The sequence below is a fragment of the Falco cherrug genome, chromosome 5, assembly GCF_023634085.1.
Source record: "Falco cherrug isolate bFalChe1 chromosome 5, bFalChe1.pri, whole genome shotgun sequence".
NCBI lineage: Eukaryota > Metazoa > Chordata > Aves > Falconiformes > Falconidae > Falco > Falco cherrug.
Window position 1 is genome coordinate 69,231,238 of NC_073701.1, and position 15,263 is coordinate 69,246,500.

General features: G+C 47.8%; 1 protein-coding gene across 6 annotated transcripts in view; it reads right to left on the reverse strand.

Moving 5' to 3' along the window:
- The window catches only part of FRMD4A (FERM domain containing 4A), a 386,250-nt gene that overhangs the window by 156,730 nt on the left and 214,257 nt on the right, over positions 1 to 15,263 (reverse strand). The gene's annotated exons all lie outside the window — the stretch shown is intronic.

A 15,263-nucleotide genomic window follows, 5' to 3' on the forward strand; every position in this document is an offset into this window, starting at 1 on the left:
CTGGGTCATGTGAAACAGCTGAACCCGGCTCGGGCCTGCCAGCATCTGGGCTCCCCCTCGCCTCTGGGAGGAGGACGAAGGGATGCAGGGGTGGAAGGACGGAGGGAGGAAGGGTGCGGGCCGGGGGCAGCCATGCCCCCCTCCCGACCCGCGCGTTGAGCCGATAACGGAGTGGGGCAAGAGCAGGGGGACGCGGCGAGTGCTCGGGCAGCCCCGGCAGGGAGGCAGAAGAGGGCAGCAGCCCCGGGGGTTGGGGCCGCCCTCCCGTCTCCTGGTGGTTCCCCCCGCCGCTCCCGGCCGGGAGAGGGGTGCAGCTGGGGGTGGTGTAGAAGCGCACCCACCGGCAGAGGATGCTGCCCGGCCATGAAGAGTCCTTAAGGACTGCACTAGCCCTATATAGCCCTCGTGCGAGGGTATTACGGTTTAATAATCAGATCAATCAAGAAGGGAAATAGTGTGGGTCTCCAAAAAGCGCTGATTTTTGGTTTAAACAAGCACAGCACAAAGCACCTGCGCCAGGACACATGCGGTTAGAGCTGTGACTCGCTGCTGCTGCTTTGCCCCTCCGTCAGGGTTTCCTTCCTGGGAGAGGGGCTATTCTTGCCTGGTAAAACCCTGAGGTGCCATTGCACCCTGCTCTGGCACAGGCTGGCCGGGAGGAGGTCTGCTTTGGAAGGGAGCTGGGGGGGGGGAGGTCGGTTCTTTCCTTCATTTGTTTTCCATTGGCATTTATGCCACCATGAGGATGCTCATGGTGCTGGGGTTTAACCAGTACAGAGGAAATTTCCTCTGTGCCCCATAGGAAGATGACAAAGTTGCTCTCCCAGTGTGGTGGTGGTGAATGAGCTGGATGTCTGATTTCAGCTGGGGGTGTTTCTGATTTTGATCTGCTGTCAGACTGAAAGTCAAGGTCGTGCCAGCATGGAGATGCCATAAGCCTTAATGTCCTCTTCTCTGCAAGGTGCCTGGGGGGCCAGTGGGCTGCAAAGTCCTTTTGGGTACAATAGCTAAATACTAGAGCACAAGCACAGTTCCCTATCCCATCTTTAAGGGCACAGGCATTATAAAAACAGCTGTGTATACAGCCACAGGCAGACTGACCCATCCAGCTTGCTCCACCCAAGAAGCTGGCTTTGATCAAGGGGATAAATATAGAGGCAGTTCTGGCCTCTAGCTGCCAAGGGTTAAAAGCAAGCAGCTGAGGTGGCCCAGCTCTGCTCTGGAGGCAATCCTAAGGTCAGGACACAGTGGCAAAAGGCAACAAAGGTATTCATCTCTGCTCCAGGAAAAGCATGGCTACATTGCAAGGATACAGATCTGGGTTTTCTGGATGCATCTAACCCACATCTAAGTCCAGCCACTGAAGTACCCCCAAGGGTCAAGCTGCCAAAACACAAACTTCAAAGCCTCCCGGAATTTTAAACCCATAATTTCAGAGAGGGGTAAAACTTCAAGTTGCCTCCCAAATCCTGTTTTGCTCATTTCCTTCAGAGAAAGTCACAACGTATCTCAAGTGGCTTCTGCCATCTTCAGTGGTGGTGGTGAAGAAAAGCATGTAAGCCTGAACCTCAGCAGCAGTCCAGCCCTGCTCGCAAGCCCTGCCCAGAACTAGCAACAAAAATTCACATTCCCAGGTTGACTTTCGCTACAACAGGAGGTGAAGCTGCTTCAAAAGTGCACTCACCATGCAGGTGCCTGCTTGTGCTTGTTGCTCTAGAAGAATATGCCAAAGCAACGGACTTTGCCCTTGGGGCAGGATGATCCTTCAACGAGCAAAGCCTCAAGGCAATTTCCCCCCTCATCACTGTATGGCACATGTTGCCCTTTGAGGTAACTCATCCTCTCCTGGCAGAGCAGAGCTAGGGTGTGGTGCAGCGTTATTCAGCTGGTGATAATAGAACTCAGCTGGTGGGTTAAAGAAGCAGCAACAGAGATTGGAACCCTCTAATTGGAAAGTAATTTTTTTCATGCATAGCAGCAGAAATTGGAAAGCAAGGCTCACTCCGCCCAGAATTGCAATTCTCAGCTTTCAGCACAGGTATGGGGAAGTTTCATGAGACTTAGCTTGAAATTACAGGCTCCCTGCAACAGTCCGGTCTCTTCCTTTGGCAAAAGACAGGTGGAGGTTTTGGGCTAGTCCGGAGTTAGCAAGAAAGTATTCTTTTTCATGCTCCATGTTATGCTGGGGTTGTCTCCCAGAGGTGGCCGAGGAGCATCCCATCACTGTGTCACCCTAATGGTGTCCCCTAACATCTATAGGGCATCAGTTAGTTCATGTCCCAGGGAAGGACCTGGGTCACAGACCAATGGGCTGACAGATGTCATGCCATGGAAGCTATCTGGGATAGAAATGGTTTTCCCAGGTACAATGGCTCGGCACCTCTGCAGCTTTCGAGACTCACCATGCAGAAAGAGAGCCTGGATCATTACACCTGGGAAACTGCAAAAGGCATCCTCTTCGGATGCCTTGTGAGGATATGACCTTTCCTATCCATCCAGGATCACATGCAGAACACTGCCCCAAAAGGAAATTCAGTATGATTTGGTACAAAGCCTTAACATTTCCTGCAATGGTGGGAGATATTCCTGCTACATTTCCTTAATCCTCTAATTCATGATGCAACATTTCTAATAAAAATAAATTACTGGTCTGAGTGAAGATAACATCCTGTAGGTACCTAAGCTAATGAAGATCTTAGAAACGGGGACTGTTTCTTATAACATGGAAAGACAGTGGGGCATTGTCCCTGCCAAGGGTTGATTATGAAATCTCAGCCAGAAAGAGTTGTTTTCTCCCAGAACTGGACAAGGAATTTGCTCCAGATCTTCTCATTGGTTCATTGCATAGCTCCTTCCTAGAACCCCCTGGGCCAGATCTTGGCTGATTCCCTGATATCAGGGTGGTACCCTGAGCTACAAGTGCAGCGAAGTGGAAAAGATGATGTGTGGAGGGTACAGAGCAGCAGCTGCAGGCTGTTTGGGGTCTGCAAGTGGAGAGGAACAGAAGCTCTCAGGGTGGCTGCAGACCTCAACATTAAGATAACCTATCTCAGGTGGGAGAGCTGGAAAAGCCTCCAAGGGGAAGATCATGCTTTCGGGACCCGTTTCCTTCCTTCCCACCTTGCGAATTTCAGGTAAATCAGTGAACTGGGGCAGCAGGGCCTCCTGGATGAAGAGCAACTGTTGCCTGCAGTGACGTGGCATGGTATGGCATGGCTTGCAAAGCTCTGCAGCCGCAGTTAACCGAGCCCTGCAGCACTCCCATGACATCAGGGAGAGGTGCCAGCCTCCTTTCACAGGTGGGCAAGCACATGTGAGGACAGGCTGGCACTCAGGGCTGTTCAATGTGTGGGAAATCGAACTGATAAACTGGGGGGCACCACCCAGTGAGGTAGGTGTACACCACTGGGTATGCAGCCTGGTGTGTCTGTACCTGGGACAGCTTCAGATGGCTGCTTAGATGCTGGTAGCTACAAGACCACCAATTCTGGGACCACTAAGTCAAAGGAGGACACTGAAGCCTGATAAAGCATCGCAATGCATGCAGGGCTCACTGCTGGCACAGTGAAACAGCTGCCGAAGCCCCCACCAGATCAGTTAAAGTCTGCAAAAGGATTTCTGCATTGCAGTGCAAAGGCAGCGCCTTCTGCCACCTTATCCCCTTCTTCCTCTCCCAGGCATACATGCTGTAATTCAGATTTCCTCAATAGCATCCTTCCAGGGAAAAAAACCCAAACAAACAAAAAACCCCAAAACCATTCGCTACATGCACATTCCTCTCTAAAATTCCTAGTTATAATTCAGCAGCGATAGAAAGAGTCCTTTTCTTCAAGGAGCTTCTGTAATTTCACAAGGTCTCTGGAGTTGTCAATACCCAAATAATACAGCCTAGTAACAAACATTAAGTCTGGAGGCAGGAAAGCTGCTCTCATTGCAACGATTAGAAGCAGGTGATAGCTGCATTTCTTCCAAGCTGGTTCATATCATGGCAAGTCCCAAAAAGAGAACAGTAACCCAAATATTTAACTTTGACATACACAGAGCGAAGCCTCCCGCAACCAGCTGCCTCTGTGCCAGGATAACATGTTTATTCCTTTTTATTGGTCCCTGATAACAAAGCAAGGAAGAAACACCATGGCCTTGTGCTGGAGAACTACTGTTGACAATTCATTTCCACTCCCGTTAGCAAAAATTAAAGTATCAAAATACTTTACAAGGAATGTGGTGATAGGACCGTGGGTGCCATCAAAATGTGTGAGCTGTTACATGAACATTTCTAGTATTTTCAGAAAAATTTAATGAATATTGTCTATCCCGGAACTGCATTAATTAGCACTAACGGGTTGGAGGAGATGTCATGTCATGAAGTAATATTCACACTTACACAATGATTTGCATACATAAGCGGTGCAGTGCTTTGCAGAAGTCAATGTCATTTCCCCCATATGGTATATCTGAAACCCATAGAAGGTGAGGGGAAAGCTTTCAAAGAATATTTAGGATTTGCTGAAGGCATCTCACTGCCTGCCTCACTGCAGAAGGTGTTTAAGGGCCTAACTCTCATTGATTGCACAACCCTTAACTCATAAGCAACATGGACCTAGGGAACTTAGGAACTGAAATCCATTTTCAGAGGTGATACAAGCTGTTAGGCACAATAATGCCACTGTAAATCAATGCAGGTGACTTATTCTAACGAGGGTAAGAGTCAGCCAGCCCTAGCAAATGAAGCGTCAGGTTAGCCTATGAGTTAACTCATGCGGTTCCTCCGAAACTCAGGGTACAGCACGGTCTTGTCTGCCCATGAGCCCTGGTGTAGGTTGGCTGGAGAAGAAGCCATGGCCTCATCTCTTTTCAGCTTAGACAATCTGCATCCTCCATGCACGGCATACGCCTCAATGCTGGAAAGTAGAAAAGGGACTGACATGACCCAGCTGGTCACCTAAGCTGCCCGGCTGCCCTCACCTTCTTCCACAGACCAGGGTCAGCAAAAGAGAGATAGCGGGTTGAGCGTACACTGCAAAACCTGTCCCCATCACCTCATTTTCCCCTCTATAACTGGTTGGGATGAATTGTGACCTTGCAATAATTCATGCTGCAAGCTTTGGAAGCCAGGTGGAAACCACAGGGACCTCATTCAGAAAAGTAAATGCAATTACTCAAGAGCAGGACCTGACTCATATAACTGGATCTGGACCTGCGAATAATTCAGGAGACAGGGCACATGTGATACTAACTGCCATGGCGCAACACACTTCAAACTGAGAAGATCTCCAAGTTTGCTGAGTGAACCATGAGATGTTTCTAGTTAAGCCTTCCACAGAAATGCTTCACTTCTGAGATGAACTGTGGGTGCTATTTCCCATGCTGTGCTTTCATTAATTTCCAGGGCAATCCCTTAAGTAATTGGGGCACAAAAGGAGGGGGGAAAGCAGGACTTTAGCTTTGGACAAAATAAGCCTCCAGGACATCTGATTAATTTTCACACAGACTCTGCTTAAAGGATCTCAGAGAGCTGAAGAGGCAAGTAAGCAGACCTCGATGTTCCCACAGAGCCGGTGCAATAAATCCTCCTTTCATTAGGCAAAGAAACTGCATGCCGGCAGGATTATCATGCAGGCAAACACATCCTGGTCTTCGCGAGGCAGCTGAAATGGATGGTGGGGACAAGCCGACTCCAGCTGGTTGGTGCTGTGACCCCTGGGCTGGCAAATCCTGCCTGCTGCCTCCAGCTCCAGCCTGGGGCTGCTGCAGAGAGGGGCAGGAGCCACGCGTAAGTCGCCTGTGTCCCACTTAGCGCCGGGTAATCTCGGCATCCAAGAGGCCAAACAAAGCAAACAGCTGAATTGTGCATAAGGGACTAAAGATGATCCGGGTGTGCCACCAGCCCTCCCTGGGTGAGCCATGCCTCTGGGGACTGGTGCCAGGGAAAGGGGCTGTTCTTGCAGTCCCACCCCATTTTGCACCCACCTGGGGCTGGGAGCAAGGGGAAGAGAGAAGGAAATTTTCCCAATGGAAAGTGTTGGGAGCTATCCCTGTCCTTGCAGGAGGAAAAATAAGGGTGAGGGCTCCTCCTCTCTGCTGGAGGTCAGGTCCTCACCAATCTCTTCTACCCTCCCATGGGACAGAGGGGCCACGTGGGACCCCACTGCCCTTTTCTCCAAAGCTGAGCAAAACTGCCTCAGGAACTTCTTCCTATTCCCAGAATATTGCCATTTTCACCTGAAATGGCGTGAAGGCAGAACAATGCCTTCAGGAAGGAGTGGACGTGGCAGGGGCCCCTTCCATCCATAAAAAGGGCTGAGTGGTGGTGGGACGTGGGGAGGAGGGAAGGAGGTGGATGGTGGAGGCATGGAGAGAAATCAGAAGACCCTCATGCTGCTGGCAAAGGGAGCTGTTTGGCTGGGGCAGACCTGGAGACATGCTTGCAGACCACCGACATGACCACAGTCCAGACAAAAATAAAATGCAGCTAGTTATAGGAAATCTGATTCCTCCAAAGGCAGCCGAACCAACCTCAGCAAGGGCACTGCTGGGCAAATGGCAAGTGAGTAAATGGCAAGAACCTGAGAACAAGGCTGAAGAAAGGAAAGATTATTCCCCCCACGCCGTCCTCAGATGCGGCTGACTGGTGCTGTTGAAAGCCACCCAAAAGCCTTCTTGGGCAACAGAAGGCAGCACAGGCAATTGTGAAGGACATCAAATGGGCCAGTGGAGAGATCTGAGCCCAGAAACGTGCCTCCTGTTAAGCAAAATCTACATGTACCTCTTGCATGGAGCTACACAATGAAGTATTTTCTTTTGTGTAGAACAATAAAACAAACTAGTTCTCATTTGTTTGGCTTTTTGTACTGAAGTGGCCTTTGTACTTTGCATGATGTCAGATCTGAAGAATATTTTCTGTAGTTTTACACTGCCTTCTACTGAGGATTGCAAAACTTACACTGGATGGAACAGCCTTCTATTTCAAAGGGTGCCACATTTTCCAGAAAATCCTGAGATTACTCCAAAATGGCATCAAAATAGTTATTAACAGCTCTTGCTAGATAAATTTGACAAAATAAAAAGCCACTTAGACAATGTTTTCAATACATCGCTGTAACATTTAAAGAAAGGGCTCATGAGATACTGAAGATACAGCCAAAAGACAATTTTAGCAATTGAAAAAAAAGGGGCTGTAAGCTTGCTTTGCAATTTTTGTTACTTTTTGGTCATACTTTTTAATTTCTTAAAATGTTTTTCTCTACTCCATTGCTTGTCCACAAAACAAATTCAGGGAAACCTCCTGGCTGAAGTAGGAAATAGCTGTTCTAACCAAAGCTCTTGTAGGTGTTAGTAGCAGGTAGCCTAATTTCAGATGCAGGTATGGGTTTTAAGGTAACCTTCTTACTGAAATTTTTCACTTTCTCTGTAAGGCAAGATCATTACCTAAGTTGAACAGATGGGAAAATGGACTCATAGAGAGATCAATTTACCTGAGTAAGAGCCTGTACCAAATTGGAGAGAGAGGGAGACCCAGGAATAAATCACAAACCTTGTGACACCAAAGCCTTTTTGCTAACTGGAGACCCCTCTTCTTCCCCCAGCTAATGAATCTGTGATTAACAAAGGCTGCTCCCTTTCTGACAGTTTAATCGGCAATTTCTACTTTACACTTTGATTCACTTTGGCTTTTTTAATCTTTATGAGGCAATCTTTGCAAAGAGAGGAAGCAAACAGAAAATAAATCTCAGCGCAAGTAAGCCCTATTGTATAAAAGTGCAATGAACAGTTCTTATTTGCCAAAAAATATTTATCTGACCAACAATGTTTGTGTTTAGGCCCAGTCAATTGCTTTAATAACAAATGCCCAAATTACATTTAATATGAAAACATTTTAAATGGGCTCAACATCTTCTAAATAAACATAGCGCTAGTCATAATGGTGCTCTGCTAGAGCCAAAGGCTCAGTGTTGCTTGATTTATTGTTTAACTTGAGTCTAATTGCTACGTATCTGACGTCTCTGGGAGCATGGTCTTCTATCGCTTGTCTGAACACAATTTCCTTTTCATTACTGAAGCACACCAGGAATAAAACCCAGCTCTCCTGATACCCTGTCCAGGGCAGTCACCACAAGACTATTAACCCTCAGCTAAGGAGATTGAAGACCTTGATTAATTCACTTTATAAAGGTTGCTCATTTCCCCTCCAAGCGTGGTGGTGGCTTGGTTTCTGAGCACCCTGTGGCCTGCATGGTTTGCTCCAAACAATGTCTCTGCAAAGTCTGGCTGTGTTTGCATGGAGCCACACAGACCTAGAGCTGCTAGGCACCAGCCCCAGAAAGGGCAGGAGAGCCTGGAAGTGGCCCATTGATGGGAATTAGCAGTTCTTGCTGCTTCCTTGCTGCTGCTGTTTGCGATGGGAGAGTCTTGGGTATCGATGTCTGCTTTGAGGACTCTTTATGTCTTTCACTTAACAGGTCTTCCAAACACATGCAAGGCTGTAGGATAAGTGGTATTGATGCTTCCCCCACAAAAAAGAGGCGAGAAGCTCAAGTTCATACATCCCAAGGGACATCTCAAACCACAGAGCCCCTGCATGAAAAGGATGAACGCTTTGCCTGCTAGCTGTGGCTTCAAAAGTGCCCCCTCTGCTCAGCTCTATTTTTGCATGAAAGGATGGAGGTGCCTCCCTCCAGGCAGCATGCTGATTCACAAAAAATCAACATTAAGCATCCACTCCCCACTTTGAGAATAGGTTTGATGTGGCTGACACTACCTCAGAGCTAGGATTTTCACACAAGATGTGGGACTTGCACCATAGCACCTTTTCCCCATGACCACCTTGACTTCTGGAAGTGGGAAGCAGGAAATACTTTTGCCTCTGAAGACAGATCAACCCCATCAACTGCTCAACCACCAGCAAAACCAGTACCTGTTGCATTTTATAATGGTAGTTTCTGCAGCTCTGTAGTGTCGTTGCCGTCTTTGGACTACATAAAACTAGGTGCCTGTTTTTAGGATGAGGCAGGACATGTTTATGGGTGGGTCTCTTCTCTCCCACCCATTTCTCAGTGACGTTTTGCCTTGCACTATCCCTCTGTCCTCACATATAACCTGAGTTTGATCATAACACACTTCCCTCTCTCCTAGGAGGACTGTGGAATGTCACTTGTTAAACCCTGAGAGGTGAATGCAGACTTCAGCCATAACACAAAAGTCAACTTTTGCTAAGGTGGTACTTTTTGCAATGACTCCCTGGGCTTGTTTAATTTTAAAAAAGGGGAGAAATTATATTCAGATTAACTATAGCAGCACATGCCAGCAGTCAGATAGGATATATGGCAATTAAGCTACAAAACAAACAGACTAATGTTTGGGTTTGGGCTTTGCAGGGACACTGTGATGGTGACTGCAACCTTTGTTTATAAGATTTTGAGTATATTGAAAACATTTTTAGATTAAATGTGTTGGAAAGGTTGTTATTAAAGCCATTGAACAGGCTTAAATACAAGCATGGTTGTTCAAGGGCATATTTTCAGGCAAAACAAGAATTTCTGAGGCAGTTCTCATGGTATGCTATACAGGAGAAGGAAAGGGAGTAAAACCAAAATGCCCCATGGTCACTGATATTTGCAATATCACTGCTGAGCTGCAGGATGCAACTAACCTGCACCTCTAAAACAGGGATAAAGACCTGTGAGGAGGTGACAGCATTTATACATTGCACATAAAAGCTCCAACGAGGGAAACTAATGATAATAGGCTCCCCTGTACCTTGTTTGCAAATTGCTCGGGAGCCACACCACGGACGGTGGCAGGGCTGTGCTTCTCTTTGCGGACCATGGCTTGGATGCCCCCATCTGATGGGCATGTGGGTGGAGCAGGGTTGCGCACCCCCAGGGGGTTTGGACCATCTCAGAGGGGCAGTGGTGCTATTTCCCCACTGCAGCTCAGGCTCCTTGTTTAGAACAAGGCTAATTTTCCCATCCCCCCAGCTCAGAAGCAGATGCTTCTCTCTCTCCTCCTCATTCCAGAGACGGCTGCCTTTCTGCAGTGACGGTGACCTTACGATCTGAGAGCACAAGGTTGCCAAATCTCATGATAGATGATGTTTTTCTGAAAACCTGCTCTTCTGGGTCGATTCCAGAAAGTGAAGTAGAGCCCAACTCTATGTAGTTTATTAATTCCAATATTTTAAGCAGTCTGAATATTTTTGAGCCTTAGCAACTTTTAAAATGGAGTGTATTTTGCTGGTTAGAATCAAGGGAGTAGTCTGACATATTAGTATAAACTTTATACTGTCTAGTGATGAACACTTGCATGTGGAAGACCCTTCCTAGTCCACTGTATAGTGATAGTAACCAGTATTTATATAGTTTCACTGGTCCTTGTTTCATGAGGGACCACTGTGCTTAGAGGGTTCAAAAAGCTCAGCTGCCAGCTCCATGTGAAGTGAGGACAGAAATAAATGGGAAATAGATGAGAGGAAAATGGACAAAGCCAGTAGTTAAAGGGTCACAGTGGCAACTCCTTTGCAGGAGGAAAAAAATTTAATTAATGTTCTTTCTCCATAATTTGCTTGGAAACACAGACTGAAAAGCTGACCTGGGTGGTCTTGTTTCAAAAGAGCTGAAGGAAAGATGTTTTCTTTGTGCAGAGGGGCTGGGGAAATAGGCACAAGTTTTTCCTGTCCCAAACGGGAGAAAGGAGTCAAGTGTGGAAACAAGTGCTGGGAGGGCAGAGAGGTGGGCAAAAGCAGGAAAAAACGCTGCCTAGAAAATTGATCCTAGAAATCAGCAGTGATGGCATCAATCAAGGGGGCAAGCGGCTAACGGGGGCTGGTAGCGGGGTTTGTGTTGCTGGCTATGCATCCCGATGACTGGGCTGGGACCACCCTTCTGCCGGGGCAGAGCCGTTTAGCCCCGCTTGCCAACCCAAGTGAATTGAGCTGGTAAAACACATTCATTAACAAAATGCTACTGCTATTATAATTCTGAAAAATAATTGCGAATGGCAAAGCTCCCAACACCTCCCACTGCCCTATTTGTACGCAGGTCTTCCCCTATTTTGTAATCACTGTTTTCCTTCTTTCCCCTTTTTATGGTTGTTATTATTATTTCTGGAATTATTGCTGTGCAGAGTGTCTTTCTATGTGAAATCCTGAAGTTACAGTTTCACTCCTAGATGGCAGTATAAATTATTACACGGGCTACCCTATAATCTTTGGTCATGTTGTACGGCGGGGTAATTGATTCCCAAGTCACTAAAGCTAACGAACATGACTGTAAATCTAATGCTTGAGCAGTGTTTGCTATTAAAAAGCCAACATCTACAACAGTTACTACACTGCAATTACTGGGAAAATGCTGATTTGGGCTAGACTTGGATCAGGGAATAATTGCAGCCTCTCTTGAGACCTTGAGTATGATAATTGGTGGTGAACGGTGGATTTTGCTAGTGGTGATCACGTAAGTTGTCTTTCTGCACACTTATTCCCAGAGCTCAGAGCCGATTCCTGCAGCCGCCAGCGCTAGGCTTGGTACCTTGGTACTTCCACCTGCATGTGGCCAAAATAAATAAAGCTTCTTGGAAGAGCACACAGATTCTGGGCTGGTGCGGACCTTCAATAAAACCCAAGGGCTGTGCCAGCATGCCCCATGGAAACCTCCCCCTTCCTCTTCCACTTCCCAAATAAAGTGAGAAATCTTACGACCTCTGAATTCAGGCCTCTTGGCTACAGCCTACCAAGAAAGATGAAGGTTTTTCAAGTCCTGTCACTAGATTTTTAACTGTCCAGGATGATACACTGAGTATGTGTGAAGCATGCTCTAGCCCTTGATCCTTTAGAGAAACCGGGGTGGTATGCAGCAGCTACTGCTTTGCTCTTCAATCCCACAGGAGAAGCTCTGGAAATCAGGATGTGGCTGGTCTCTGGCCTGGTGGCTTTTCATGGCACCACATCCATGGGAATGAGGAGGAGGCTACCAGGCTCCTCTCAAGAACAAGGATGGCTTCTCCAGGCTTCTCAAGGTTTCAGATAGTTATTTCAGCTGAAATTCAGATAGCACCCAGAAATGGAGAGTGGCGACCCCGTAACAGGTCATTTTGCTCCCATCAGGGAAAGAAAGCACAACCCTTGAGAGAAGCTGAATTCAGTAACAGCTTTCCAAATATTTTATGTAGGGTTGTGTGAAATATTTGGAGGGGAATCTTGAAGTCATCCCCTTTCCTGGCTTTCCCTAGAAGTCTTTTTTTTTTTTTTTCCTGCTGATCTCCCCTTGCAGAGAAACAAACGAGCCCAAGTAAATAAACAAGGCAATCCATAGGAAATACCCCATTTCCTTCTCATCCTTTTATTCCCTGAAAACAAAATCCTTTAACTGCTGCATGGCTGAAGACGGCTTGCTGCTTGTGACAAATGGAATTGAGAAGCTGCCACCTGCTTTGATGCAAAATCAGCTATTTTGTGTTTTTCCGAACTAGTGAAGACAACTCTTTTCTGCAATACCTAATGACCAGGGACAAACTCACATAAATGATGGTGCCTGATTGTAAATATCAATTTTATACACTCCCTGGCAGAAACAGTGAGTTAGCAGAATATAATAATAGTAGTAGTAGTAGTAGCAGTAGCAGCAGCAATAGCAATAATAATAGCAACAACAACAATAATAGCTGAGAAAAAATTATTCATTTGACCCTCTAGCACAAAAGAAACCCCAGAATTGTCCTCGTCATCCGTGCAGCAGGGGCACAGTGGGTGGCGGATGCCACTTTGGCTGGAGATGGACCCCACTCCAGGCAGGGGCTGAGCCTGGCAGCTGCCTGCAGGCTGCTGGCATGGGGGCGCCTTCCCTGCCTGCACTTGCCCACCAAACTGTGAGAACCGAGGGTGGATGCTTCAAAATGATCCTAATATGCAGAAGTAGAAAAACAGTCTGGAGGAAAGGAAGAGAAAGAAGAGGGGCAGGGGAAAGCCCCAGAAGAAAGCCAGATGTAAGGAACACTTTTTAAAATGAGTCCGTTTAGCAGTGACTGTGTTTATATTTCTGTTGAGCATCATTTTACTTGTGTGGCTGTTCATACTTCATTGTGCTAATGAGGTAACGAGTAACTAGGTGCCTATGTACCGCAAGATGCTTTATTTCCACTGAACAACCCAAACCCTCTAAAAATCAGGTTTGAAACCCAAAACCAAACATCTGGGGTGCTTTGGGAATAGCAGTAAGAGGAGGAAAGCAAGCACTGGGTTCAGCCCTATCCCCTCGGGAGCTGGCTGGGCTTTTGCAAAGCACCTTTTCTTGGCTTCCCTGTGCCCACGGACCAACACATGAGCCTGCGTTTGCTCTGCTCCCACTGGGTGACGCAAGAGGAGCAGGAAGAGGCCCCTGCCCTGCCTCTGCTCCGGGAAACAAAAGAAAAAAGGAGTCTGCATTTACCCCTATTATCCTGCAATTGTCTGGGCCAGAACAGAGCACTGCGACCTGCCCTCTGACCGTGCTGCCCTGCCACACCAATCCAAAATTCCCCCCAAACCCAGCAACTCCTGTGGAGTGAGCAATGGTGCTTACGGGGGACTGAAATGTTAAATACCTCCAGCGCGCTCATTTGTTTATGACTTCTTCAGACTACAGCAACTACAAGCAATAATTGGATTGCACTCAGCATAGCCAGATTGATTTGCTACTTAATAATAAAACCAGGTCCTCTGTTGATAATGGCATCCCTAGAAACGAGGAGGCTTGGTGAAAAATGCATTCAAGGCGCAATGCTAACTCTGAAAGCTCACGTGGCTCTCAGCGCAGAGCAGGATCTTTGCCAGATGCAGACTTCGTGCTAGCGACTGTTAAAACATGCTCTTTGTGGTCTCTTGCACCTTCAGTGGAGTATTTACTAACTTTGGCAGGGCCGTTATTTAGTGTTTTGACAAAGGACAGCAAACACAGTGTATTTTTCCATAGTTCTCCGAAGGTCCTGGTTAACCCCCCATCCAACCTGCAGTGGCCTTTGGTTGCCTCCAAGTGAAAAGTGGCATTTAGACTTAATTACAGAGCAGCACCGGGGAGCTGGACTATCCAAAACCTGTTCTTCAGCTGAAGCCAGCAGAGTCTAAACTGACATAAATATGGCAAAGTGAGCCCCTGGTGCGCAGCCCGCTGAGGATGGCTGTTGGAGCAGATGGGGCTGTTTCTCCAGCGCTGCTCCTTGCACCTCACAGGCAGCTCAGGTGATGGGGTGGGAGCAGGTGGCTTGTGCCCTGCTGCTCACTTCTTCAGCCAAATGCCCTGGCTCCACTGGCAGCAGCTTAAGGACCAGAAAGAATTATGGCTATGGCATCTCTGTGGTGTGTTGGAGGATATCAGCCTGCTCCAAAGGCATAAATGTAACCTGGCTTTCCCTGGGCTTTGCCTTTTTGGAGCATCCATGAGGTTCTTGCTTTTTCCTTGGCTCCTCAGGGAAGCACTGGTTCCCAAATCCACCTGAGGTTTCCTGGAGGTATGATACCTCCTAGGTTGGCTGTGCCTCCAAAAAGCACTTGAGACTGCTTTGCATCCAGCATGGGCCAGGCTGGAGGAGCTGACCCTGCATTTTGGATGCTATGTGGGCACAGAAGATGCTTGTGAAAGGGCATTTGCTTTTTTGCCACAGTGGTCGATGAAGCTACAGGAGCCACAGGCACAGCCCTGTGAAGACGTGGGTGGCGTGGGCACGGCCAGGGGCCCTGACTCTCAGAGTTTCTCCTAATCCCCTCTGCTCATCCACTTTGGCTGCCAAAAAATCCCCTTTACAAGAAAGAGATGGGAGGGGAGGGATCCAGGCAAGGTGAGGAGGTGCACTCAGCAGTGTCCTCCCTGCTGAGCACAGCAGAGCACAGGAGGCATGGGGCCACCTCAGATCCCCGTGCAGCACCCAGCTGGTGGCCAGCTGTTTTGCCTGGAAATTGGTGGCTGTGGCTGTCCCGGCACACCCCATCCGAGCACATGGGAGCCCCCCCCCCCCCCCGCCATGTGCAAGCTGCCTGCCCAGCCCTGCCAGGACAGGCTTCAGGAGAGCAAAGACAAGCACACATTGTAGGAACAAAGCTTCAGGATGCCACCTCCACTTGCAGGATTGGCTGACTTCATGTGCAAATAAGGAAAATCAGAATGCTTGAGGCATGCATGCTGAGGAAAACAAAAGAGTTTGACAGGAATGAGAGCATTGCCCAGCTCATCACCTGCCTGTCAGGAGCTTTTCTAGCAGTGGCTGCTCTGGGCAAGAGCAAAGAGTGCAGGCTTACC